The sequence below is a fragment of the Lissotriton vulgaris genome, chromosome 3_1 (genome assembly GCF_964263255.1).
Source record: "Lissotriton vulgaris chromosome 3_1, aLisVul1.2, whole genome shotgun sequence".
NCBI lineage: Eukaryota > Metazoa > Chordata > Amphibia > Caudata > Salamandridae > Lissotriton > Lissotriton vulgaris.
In genome coordinates, this window is record NC_141689.1 from 1,336,536,011 (window position 1) to 1,336,548,547 (window position 12,537).

The 12,537-nt window shown below is 47.7% G+C and overlaps 1 long non-coding RNA gene across 1 annotated transcript in view; it reads left to right on the forward strand.

Moving 5' to 3' along the window:
• Positions 1-1,885: 1,885 nt before the first annotated feature.
• LOC147727840 (uncharacterized) overlaps positions 1,886-12,537 on the forward strand; it is a 75,585-nt gene continuing 64,933 nt past the window's right edge. Inside the window, exon 1 of the long non-coding RNA XR_015309347.1 lies at positions 1,886-2,032. This is a non-coding gene — a long non-coding RNA (uncharacterized LOC147727840). The remainder of the gene's footprint in view (positions 2,033-12,537) is intronic.

Genomic DNA, 12,537 nt, shown 5'->3' on the forward strand with positions numbered 1-12,537 from the left:
ATGAAATGTAATGCAATGTGTCCCGCCCTCTCTTGAAATTTTGACCTTCTTCAGTTTGGGTGTAGGTATTACGACTTTGTTTACCATTTCAGGTTCCGATCTCAAATGATCTCTGGATCCGGCGTCTGCAACTACTGCTGTGGCTCGTCCCCCTGGTTCTTGGATTTTCCTGCTTGCTCGCCTTCTGGATGTCCTGCGGCCGGATGTTCTTTATGGATCCTTGGTTTTTCCTTCTTCATTTTTGAATTTATGACTTAACTGTTTTGGACAAGAAAGAGGAAGTTATGACCTCTGTGACCCTATTTATAATCAGCAAATCAAAATGGAGAGAGAGGACTAGATAGGCTAGTCCGGATCCCCTGGTTTATATGTAGTATCAAAAAGGACTAGCTTGTGGTGGGCCCGATGATGAAGCATGCCACCAACTAGGTTGGTGGGTGAGGGCTTCACAATCAAACCAATTGGTTTGCCGACATACGTATCCACTGAGTCTTCCAAAACACAACTAAGCTAGTCCTTTTTTGACCCTATTTATATTATCAGAGTACTCATGGGTATTGTAGTTTTCGTCTTTACTGTGTTCTGATTGGCTGCTGTTGTTTCTCAGTAAAGAAATAGAGAAAGCATAATCCTCGCCTCCTGTCCTTAATAGAATTGAAAATTCTTGGCACGAATGTTAGCAAATTTTTAATTGTACCACTGTTGCATGACAAAACGTGCTTGCATTCACTTGAACACAATGCATTGCATGCTTGCGTTACTCAGATCACACTGGAGTCTAGAACCCTTTCAAAAATTGGTTAAGTGTTCTGCCTTTTCTGCGGGTAATGCACAAATTAATATATACAACTCATAATTTAATTGATGTGCTTTTGAAGGAAAATAGCATACGTGTTTGTTGTCCCAGTAAAGAACTCTTGATTCACATTAAGGACTAGGGGCTTAGCCTCCAAAGGTGCAGCGATTCTGAAGAAACTTCAAACGTATGTGTGCCTGCGTGATGATGTCAGGAATTCCGAGTGTGATTGTGTGAATAGTCAGGTAAGACAGGCTCCACATTTTAATGTGCAAATACACCGAGTGTTAGTAGGATACGATGGCATAAGCTTTTTACGAAGGGAGGTCGATGGGGGTTTTAGCAGTCATTTCCGTATAGGAACAGGCATGGTGTAAGAAAGATAACACTGACAACATGGGCAGGAGCAAAGGTAATAAGGACAATGGGAGGCGGGCGGAAAAAAAAACAAGCCATTTTGAGGATGCTGTGTTTGAATGGCAAGCATAATTCAGGACAATGATTAGCGAAGGCTGCCCTCATCGTTTGGTGATACACTTTGTTTGTGATCACTTTCGCGGACGGTTTGATGTTCTCCATGGCCGCACGGCTCACTGAGAACATCAAAGCGGCCGCGAAAGTGCTCCAAAAGGCTGCAGGCGGACAAATGGTGCGCGCATCCGGCGCACATACACTGTCCCTGAACCGCCTGCAGACTTTTGGAGCACTTTTGAAAGCCCCTGCTTAATATCTAGCCAAATCATCGCTACCGCGTTCACTTAGGCGAGACCTGAAAAAGGCTGGGAGTGTGGTGGGGGGAGACCTGGCAGCGAAGCCGTTAGCGAGAGGATGTGATCTGACGGCTGGATTGCGACTTTGAATGCTGGAAACCAGGCTGGATTGCGACTTTGAATGCTGGAAACCAGGATTCGAGCCTCGGGTTCACGTCCACATCCTGTGATTCGGGGCAAATGCACAAGGAATTCCTCACCATGACAACAGCACTCACGAATGAAAGTGCACGTTTACTGCAACGGCGGATGCGCATGCGCAAACAAGAAATTGCTGCTTCGGGCAGCTTAAAAAAACGTTTCTTGAAAATTGCATAGTACGCATGCGCAGGATGAGCTTGACACGCATGCGCACACGCGAAGACAGCTCACTCACAGTCGGGGAGGTAACCTCATTTCCTACTCTATCGCTGTTGGCTCTGGAAGCAAGATGGTTCCCCCGGTGCCTGTTTCTCCTCTGATCAAGGTGAGGCTAGTGTGTATTCGCGCTCTAGATTTTCGATCTAATGAAGGTGAGAGTATACTGCTATGCACCTTGGTGAGGTTGGGGGTACGTTGCACACGTTGTGGCGGAAGACCTTGGTTCGTCCGCTGTGACGGTGTGCACCCACACGGAGGTCACGCGGTCATCGCTAACTGCTGGCGGTGTTAATAGGACGGCCACGACCGCAGTTCGGAGAGACCCACGGATAACACCCAAATCAACGTGAGCCTCGTGCTGTAAACCATGAAGGGCAACTTTAAAGAACCTTTCCGTCGGCAGCTGTATCTTATTCCGCTCCTCCCGTTGCCGTGCCCAGCTCCCTCCTAGACTCTTTTCTGTATAATTTTTGTGGGTAAGGTTCATTTCGAGTAGATCAGGATCTTAATTTAAAAGGCGCATTGCTCTTGGTTTGACAATGAAGGGCTCATGGTTTGGCAGAGCCCCCAGGTCTTCTCAGGCGTCTAGCAGTGTCCATGCCTAACTTATTCTCCTTGTTTATTGAAACATGCCTGCTTTTCTGTGTAAAGGTATGACTGAATCCTACTGTTAATTATACCGTAGTAACACGGAAAATAGAACCACTCCGATGTTGGGTAAGAAACTGTCTTCTCTCGAGACATAACCATTCTTCTCCGTTCAGCTACTAGGCGTTTTGATTAATCTTTTAAACGTTTTACATGATTCTTCAAAGCCCAGATGGTTGGATGACTTATTGCCCCGACCATATATGGATAGTCATGTACTACCATCGTTCCCACTTTTATATTGTTACTTTAAAGAGGTTTGTGTAGCTCTTATTCTTGCATTACCAATTGAGGATAGTATGTCCTTTAGACAGCATCTTAATATTTGTCTTTTGTCATGGTGAGTCTGCGTTCTAATTGATTTTTTATTTCCTGATAAACCGACATTGAGCTTAAAGGTTTTGGAAATATTATCGATATGGTATATTGTTTTTAGGAATGTGAGAGTGAAGCTCGGAGATTAATGGTTTTGCATGTTGTAGTAATAAATGTTTAAAGTAGTGTCTAAGTTGCTAGGAAGGCCAGGCCTGCTTGGCAAATAAATGTTGATCTGAAGTAACACGAAGGCAGGTGGCTGTAATGATGCGATACCCGCCTTTTGCCCCAGAGTGCATTCTCTTCGCATCATCCATAAGCAACATTTCAAAGGTTTTACAATTAACACTTGCCTCCAGATGAACCAAAATTGTGCCCGTTCGACCACCTGCTGTGTTGGATGACATCCCTATTATTGCAGTGTTAACTCAATTTTCCACCCCTGTTTGATTTATTTTTGTGTCAGTATTCAATTGTAGAAGCATTGTACAGAAGGTATTTTTGGTTACTACCAATTTTCTTCTGTTGCAGAGAACCCGCCCTGTTGACACAGAGGGCACTGATTTGACATAATCACATGAATGCTAAGCTTTTTCCTCTATTTAACCGACCCTTAGCGGGGCCATGTAGGGGTTTTCAATTTACGTGTCATTGCCTGTTTGGGCCTGGAAATGACCTAGGATCAGCAGTCTCTGATCATCACTCCAGCCAACTCGGATAACGGATAGCACTGGACTGTCTCAATACTTTGACAGGATAGATGCATCAAGTCGAAACTTATCACTATGCTAGATGGAATAACTGGGTACTACACATTCTTGGCTTACTGGTATGGCTCCCATGTGCAGTTAATGGGTTTGCTGCCCCTGGGAGCAGCTCACAACGGACATGGTGGGATAACTGGTCCTGGGCACCTTCCTTAGTTCACTGGGTGGGATAGTTGCTCATGAGTACAGCCATCAGATTGGTGGGTGGTATCTGTGTAGGAAAGTAGGATCTGCTTCTTATGGTTAGCCCTACTTTTTGCTTGATGTTACTGTTTTTAGGTCTTGCATGCGATGCTTAGGAGTGCCTTTAGCCGTCGTTCTTCGCTTTTTCGAACACTGCACTCGTGGCGGCATCCACCTTGCGGGAGCGCGCAGCGGCGCACCACAAGCACAAGTGCAGTGCTTGAAAGAGGGATGCCTGCTCTTTGCACACCCTTTATGGTTGCTCTGAATGCCTTTACCTTGCTTCAACGCTCCTCGCCCTCCCCGGGTCTTGTTTGCCTTTACCTTGCTTCAACGCTCCTCCCCCACCACAGCCACGCGTCTTGTTTTTACTTTTATCAGCCAAACATATCTGAACTATGTTACCACAACACAATGATTTGTTGAAGTAATTATGAGGGCTGTGCGTCTTACATTGGGCCATCTTGAACCGTGTGTATGTTGACTCCAGGAGTGAGCAAAAAACGATGGATTAAACCCAGATCTGTGACTGGGGGTGAATGTTTTGCCATTGTGCAACATTCCGCCCATCAATTGTTGTTTTTGCATTTGTCACCCCGAGTGGGGCGGGTATTGTCAGACGTGAGTCCTGTGCTCTCCATGCCACTGGAATCAAGCTATCCTGGCTGATGACGGCTGATAGCCAGAAACTGGTCCTAGGATGCTTGATTCCGGTCCAGGGAAGACATGGCTTGGCAGTTCGGGCTGGACTGTTCCCATGAGGCACAGGGCCAATACTGATTTGCATATGGCCATGTCTGAACCGGGGTGGTGTGGTGAGCAAAATAACGATGGATTAAACCCAGATCTGTGACTGGGGTGAATGTTTTGCCATTGTACAACATTCCGCCCATCAATTGTTGTTTTTGCACTTGCTCTATAGAGGCTCCGTGCAGGACCTGTGGTGCACTATGGACAATCGAAGTCTCTCCCTTTGGGTGAAGGAGTCACTCCCCTGAATTCGCAGGCACCTCAACGCAACTGATCGGTCTGCTGCTCCTGAGCTCCTGCAGACTCTGAAGACTCCAGCAGCATAGGAGGTGGATTTCGAAGGTCCCTGAGGTTGAGCTGCCCTATCCATCCATCGTGTGGACTGCATTACCCGAACCACTGTGCATCGCGTCTATTTCCAAGTGCATATGCTTGTTGGCGATTCCTGCACTTGTGCATTGGACTCCCTGTAGTCCTGAGCAGTATTTCCACCAAAGAACTCCGGCCTCCTTGTACCGAGTGCTCAATGGGCTGGTACTTTGTGATCTTGCTCGAGGTCACCCGCGACTTGTGGTCGTTCGGCCTGTGGGTCGTCCTGAGGGTCATCTTGAATTCTGTTGGACTTTCCTGGTTGCTCCAGGCGTGTCCTGTGTAGGAGAGTAGGGTCTGCTTCCTATGGTCACCCCCACTTTTTGCTGTAATTTTCTGGTTTTTCGACTTTAGTGTGGCTGTGTGCCTGCTAATTAGACCCACAGCCCAGCTGTTCTCTCTCTATTATTATTATTATTATTATTATTATTCTCTAAATTGATACCATGTACTTTACGTACATACCTGATTGGGTCACCTCTGTGAGCCCCTGTAAAGTTACCATAGGTACCCAGGGCATAGGTGCATCCAAGGCCTACCAGGGGCTGCAGCATGTATTATGCCAACCCTGGCTGGCCATCCAAACTGACACCACAGGCTGATCACTCACCTTGGGTAAGGTGGTGTAATCACCCCTTACTTAGATATAGTATATCTATATCTACCTTAAATATACACATATGCACCTATAAGTCACTCCTATGGTAGGCCTCGACAATCCTGGAGGCAGAGTGCTTGGTTTTATGTGAGAGGGTGCCCTAGCATGAGCTGAGCCCCTCTGCAGCTTTCGGAACCATCTCCTTATAGCTGTTCTATGATCTAGCCATACTATATACTCTGAAGTGCATTATAATCCTCACGGTTAATGCTAACTTTGGTTTAGCTTTATCAAAACATGTCATGTAAGGTGTCAAACACTTTGGAATACTACCCCCCACCAGTTCTCGTGGTGGGGGTAGCATTGTACCCTTCTAGTGGGAAAATACATGTATCTTACTGCTTTACCCGGTTAAAGTTAAACAGAGCCCCAGCATCACAAAATGGATGCTGCTGCCACAGACACAAGTCTCCTCTGCTGGATGAAACTCCGGCAGGGGAGGCCTGGACAATAGATTTCCTGTCCAGGGAGGTGCCAGCACCTCCCCAGACAGGCTGATGTGTATTGGGACAGGGAGGGCTGCATCAGCAGATGCTTTTTGAGACACTGCCTGGAGCACACCAGGTGCTCCATGCATAGCCCGGTTCAAACCAGTTGCTGGGGCACTCCAGCTCGCTCTGGCGTAAAACTAGACAAAGGGGAAGGGGTGTAACCACCCCCTTCCCAGGTCCACCAATGGGAGGGACCTCGCAGGTAATCCAGCCCATTTACTTAGTATAAAGATAAGTGCTGTGCCCCCAGAACTTTAGATTATCCTGGTAGGAAACTCTTGGACCTTCGACGTTTTATTTTGACTAGAAGACTGAAGACATCTTCCTTGTGGTCAAGGAGTGACCACCTTGTGCAAACAGGCACCACCAGTAACTTGCCGGTCTGCTTTGTCGACTCTCCCGCTGGAACCTGAAGACTCATCGACACAGGAACTGGACTCTCAGACTTCTCTGACTCCGACCCACATCCACAGCAAAGCTGAGACCCGTGACGGACACGAGAGACGCGGGGCCGGACACCCTGGACATCCTGCATTTTGCTAACTGCATCGACTCCTGAGGTAACTCGCAGTTGTGCATTGGGGTACGAGAAGTCCCAGACCAGAGTGCTATTTGCACCGAAGCTCAGCCCTCCACACTCCACTTCAGCTCAACACGTCTTCCCGGTTGCTAGCCCGCCGGCTAGTGAGCCCCCTGAAGACAAACCTTTGAAACTAAACTGCTTTCCTGGTTGCTCCAGGTTTGCTCCAGTTTCCCTGCAAAGGTGAAGCTCGTCAGACCTTGCTGGTCTGCTCCAAAGCCAATCTTCACTTCCTGCGTGGATTGCGTTTGCCAAGGCTTGTTGGGTCCAGTCCGGATAACGGCACTGCAGTCAACTAGATCCTTCGTGGGACAGCTCGAATCCAGCTCCTGGTCGTCGTAGACTCCTCCTGTTCCTCGTGGCTGCAGAGACAAGCTTCACTTCTTCACCTGAGATGTAATGTATGTATACTTGTAAAGCGCACTGTTACCTCGTTACGTGGCGTCCTGACGCTGTATACCGCTGGGGAACCCGTCCTGGCTTTCCCTGAGAGAGGGCACCCCCCAAGGTGAAGCCAGGCATCCCCGGCGCTGCTGGGGCCGTTGTGGAGATTAAGCAAGCTATTGCCCAGAGTTGCAGAGTGGGACCCATGGTTAGCGTAGGCACCTAAGCGAGAATTATCGAGTCCGCGGACGTTGACCCAAGACCCTGCCGCGTCTGGAATTGAACCCTGGTCCCAGGCCGACCTCTGCTTCAGGGTCTGCCGCTTCTAACCAGTTAGCCACACTTCTCCGCTGAGATAATCGCGACATCGCCTGGTTCCTTCCTGGTCACTGGCTAGTGACCCAGAATCTGTCCCCTCTGCATTCAGGTTCTTCACATCTTCGATCCACCCTTGGATCCTCCCGGACACTCTTACACTGGTCGCCTGCAGCACTTCTTTGCAGACCTCCATAGAAAACGTCGACGAAACCAGGCACCTATGCACCCATGCACCCGGCTTCCCTGGGTGAGGTAACACGAGTACTTCGGTGCTCCCGTGGGTCTTGACTCTCTCGAAGTGTCCTAGTCTAAAGGGGTTTTGTCGTTGCCCATCCGGAAGGGCCCTTAAACAGTAACTTTGTAACTTCTTCGTTCTCCGATGTAAATCAATGGTAACTCTAAACTGTGTTTAGACACTGCACGCGTCATGTGGGTCTCCTACTTCCTAACCTTTGGTTGTTTAGTGTAGCCCCAGCGATGTACTAGGCCTAGTTTCTATTTCTGAAGTGGTTCTTATACCACTTACTTAGTATATGGTTTTTGAGGTCCCTAGTGCATAACTGTATTTGTGCAACTTATAGTATGCTAATTGAGTAACTTGTGATGTACTTCGATCTTTGACCTCATAAAGAGTGCAGAGGGGTTGTGTTTGAAATACATACATATATATTTGATATATACCTTGTGTGGTGTCCTTTCATTTGGTATCCACAGGATTATAATTGGTAAAACATCTTGCTTCACATGCTCTCTGTAGTTTTAGCCTAAGACTGCTGGTCCATGCTACCACTAGGATAGCTTGTCTATAAGGTTGACTTTACAACCACCATCAATAAGGGTTGTTTAGCGTGGTGCAAGGTGCCCACTAGAATAGTGGACATCATATGCCAAGCTAACTTCTCACATCCTGACTCCCCATTGCCTGATGAGTCTCCTGGACCTTGCTGGTCCACACCGTAACCTGTTTGAACTTCCTGCATGGGTTGCTTTTGCCAAGGTTTGTGGTGCTCCCGCCGTACACCGACCTCCTCAGCACTCAACATCCTTTGTGGGACAGCTCGCATCTGGCTCCTGGTTGTCGACAACATCTCCTGGTCCTCGTGGCTGCAGAGTCAAGCATACCTTCTTTGCACCTGAAGCACCAGACATCGGTGGGCATTCGTCCCCCAAACCCATCGTCATTATGAAGTGACCCAGACGCTGTCCCCTCTGCTTTCAGGTTCCTTCCTACAAACATTCAGCCTTGGATTCCACTGCACCCTTTTTGCTTGCACAGCAGCAGCTCTTCTTCGCAGCCCTCCATTGAGAACGACAGGGGTTTCAGACACCACTCCAGGCATATGCACCCAGCTCCTCTGGGATAGGTCACTCTGGTACTAAGGTATCCATGGGTGGGGTGGCTCTCCAACCTCCTAGTTCCAAAGGTTTTCCTAGAAGGGCAACCACAACTTCCCCACAGAATTGTACGGAGTCTGCGGCTGTGTTAGCACACTGCACCCGTACTCCGTGGGGTCCCCATCTACTCACTTTGGGTGGTTCCTTGAGGTCCCAACGATTCTACGCGCTCCAGACCTTGTCTTGACCCAAGTCGTGGTTGTTATACCACTATTTTAGTATATGGTTTGGTCTCTTCTCCCCTCCCCCCCCCTTCCCTGGATCCCACTGTGTATTGTGCTACTTACAACTGTTCTATTGATCTCCGTGCATTTAATTAATGCAGGAGGTGATATTCTGGTCAAACAAGCTGCTTTACATTTCTTCAAGATTAAACCTGAAGGCTGCTCTCCACAGCTACCACTAGGATAGCTTTCTAAAGGTTATCTTTGACCTCATACATCATAAGGGTCGTTTGGACTGGTGCAAGGTGCCCACTTTAATTAGTGGACATCATATACCAGGCCAACTTCTTACAATGTGTTTATCAATATATATACAATGTGTTGTAGCCAAACAAATCAAAATGCACCAACAAGACCGTTTAAGCACTTCAAGTCATAAACCTTAGCACCATCATCCCTCCGGGAATTTTTGTTCTGTTGATCAGGAGCTTCTAGTGGTCCCATGCATTTGACTATCTTGATGTGGTGGTAGACCCTTATCATATTCGCCTCCCCCTTCTGTAATAGATTTACATGCTAGCTATTTTCAGGGCTTATCTGGTGCAGGGACCCTGTCGGAACCCACACTTTGCACATTTGTCTCTGTTCAGTTGTTGGCTAGCCCACCTCTACTGCCCAGCTCTATCTGGAACTTCAGGAAGGCAGCAACTAGTGTGTTGAGGCCCAGGAGGAGAATGACCAGCGCTGCCTTACCTGCTACTCTGGATCAGTGCTGCTAGCATTGTGGTACAGCATTATATAGTGCCCGGGCAGTTTGATATGTCACCTCATTATAGAGAGCTCGGGCACCTCACAGGCCTTGAAAAATCATAAAAAAGGTTACCAGACCAGCCGGTCTAATGACTTGATTTGACTTGAATAATCAGAATTAAACCCACATAGTGTACACATGAACCCTGACCTGCCTCTTAGTTCATGAACAGCATTGTCATACGGGCGGGGGCATGAATGTTCGTCAGTTCATGCTTAAAAACTCACTTTTGATATAAAAAAATACTAAGGCGTGATGTGGTAGAGCACTGTTATTTTAAGTCTGCACATTTTCTATTGACATGGCCACCAAATTCCCCACTGATGGTGTCTTTTACTGCCAAAACTATGTCATGTAGTGTAAACTGGCTTTTTCAGGCTTACCCCACTTCTTGCCCCATTTTGACTGCTTTGTACTGCTGAAATGCCCTGAGCCCTGCTAAACGGGACTTGGTGCATATGTACTGGCTCCCTTAATTTGTGCATGGTTGATTTGCTTTTACCCATTTGCCATAGCCTAACTTACTTAGTTGTAACCCCCTAGTATATGGTACCAAGGGTACCCAGGGCCTGTAAGTTATTGTCCCTTCAGGGACTGCAGCACTTGCCTGCACATTGAGTTGGAGACAGTAAATTTGGCTTTTAGACTTCCTCTGTAAGGACAATCTCATTTTCTACTATAACTCATATGGGAGGCCTTTCCAAGTGCTACGGCAGGCTGCAGCATATTAGAAAAGTAGAACATGTGTTTAACATGGTACATAAATATATATTTTATATGGTTACTTATGATCGTGAGTAAAGTGACTTGTTGATAAATATTTTTATACTCTTGAGAATGCAGTTGTGGTTATCCTTGCAGGGGTGTGGAATTCAATAAAACATCTACAAGTCCACGGGGCAGGTTGCTTCATAAATCTACTTGTCCTGTAGCAAAATCCACTTGTTCCTTTTGGTACCATGTAGTGTGGCAACAATTTATGGTAGCAGTCTCATTATATAAGAGCTCTGACCGCTGCTCTGAATATGCCAGGGCTCATACCATAGTAGTGTTTGAATAATTGCAATCCCCTTATGTTGCCACGTTTCCACAGGTCTACATACTGGGGCTGAAGGTAGTGGTGAGCAATAGTTCCAGGGTTAGAATGCCCTTTTGAGTCTGTGCAAACCTACTAACTTGCATGTTTTATGGTGTTTCAACTACACTTCTCCAACCTTTTCACATACTGAGAAATGTACTCCTGACAATGGCAGATGTAAATCTTCTTCCAGAAAAGGGGGGGGGGGGGTGATTGGAGGGAAAGTGAACTTGCAAACACACAGATTTTTGCATGGGCAAATCTACACATGCACATTTGCTCATGCCAAAATGCAGTTTACAAATATTTTCTTGGAGTAATATTTCTTTTCATACTTCTGTAAATTCTTGGGAATTCACAAAAGTCGTCTAGCTGCTGTTAAGGCACAGACATATATCATTGGTGCACTTTTGAGACTTTCTTTAATAATTGGGCCCCTAATTTGGTCTGGCGTTGACCATGACCTTTTGCGTTTTATTACAATTCTTTCTCCCCCTGTATATCGGCTGGCTTCACTGTGAGTGACAGCATTCTGTAATTTCACAAGGAGCATTTCGGCACAAAAGTAGTTTTGTTCACTGCCAGTAGCTACTTTGGCAGTGTGTACTTTTTGAGACCAAAATCCATTTTTGCTTTTGCCATTGTTTGTTATAATGGTGAGGGTCCGGTATCTCATGCAAATACAAGTCACACATTGACAAAACTAAAAAGCTGACCACTGATTTCCGACCTACTGGCTTTGCAGTGTTATTGAAACTTGTTACACCAGTGGTTCCCAAACTTTTTTGACCCGTGGCTCCCTTGATCTAATTGGCAGTTGGCCGTGGCTCCCCCCCATTTTTTTACGGGTGGGTGGGGATGTAAGCCCGACCTCAGGAGTACTTCCTGTTGTTTTGCCTGCTTCCGTTGTGCCCTCAGACTATCCTTCTGTCCATGCCAGCCTCCGCGCCCTCAGACTGCCCCTTCTGTCCATGCCTCCTTTCTTCCTGCACTCAGTCTGCTCCTTGTATCCATGACTGCTCCGTTTGTACCCCTGATTGACCCGTCTGGCAATGCCTGCTCCCACTGTGCTTTCAGACTTCCCCTTCTGTCCATCCCAGACCCCTTCGTGCTCTCAGACTACCTCGTATGTCCATGCCTTTCCTCCATGCCTTATCCCTTCGTGCGTTGAGACTGCCCCTTTCCTCCATGCCTGCTCCCTTCGTGCACTGAGACTGCCCCTTTCCTCCATGCCTGCTCCCTTTATGCCCTGAGACTGCCCCTTTCCTCCATGCCTGCTCCCTTTGTGCCCTGAGACTGCCCCTTTCCTCCATGCCTGCTCCCTTCGTGCCCTAAGACTGCCCCTTTCCTCCATGTCTGCTCCCTTCGTCCCCTCAGACTGCCCCTTTCCTCCATGCCTGCTCCCTTTGTGCCCTTAGACTGCCCCTTTCCTCCATGCCTGCTCCCTTCGTGCCCTGAGACTGCCCCTTTCCTCCATGCCTGCTCCCTTTGTGCCCTGAGACTGCCCCTTTCCTCCATGCCTGCTCCCTTTGTGCCCTGAGACTGCCCCTTTCCTCCATGCCTGCTCCCTTTGTGCCCTGAGACTGCCCCTTTCCTCCATGCCTGCTCCCTTTGTGCCCTGAGACTGCCCCTTTCCTCCATGCCTGCTCCCTTCGTGCCCTGAGACTGCCCCTTTCCTCCAGGTCTGCTCCCTTCGTGTT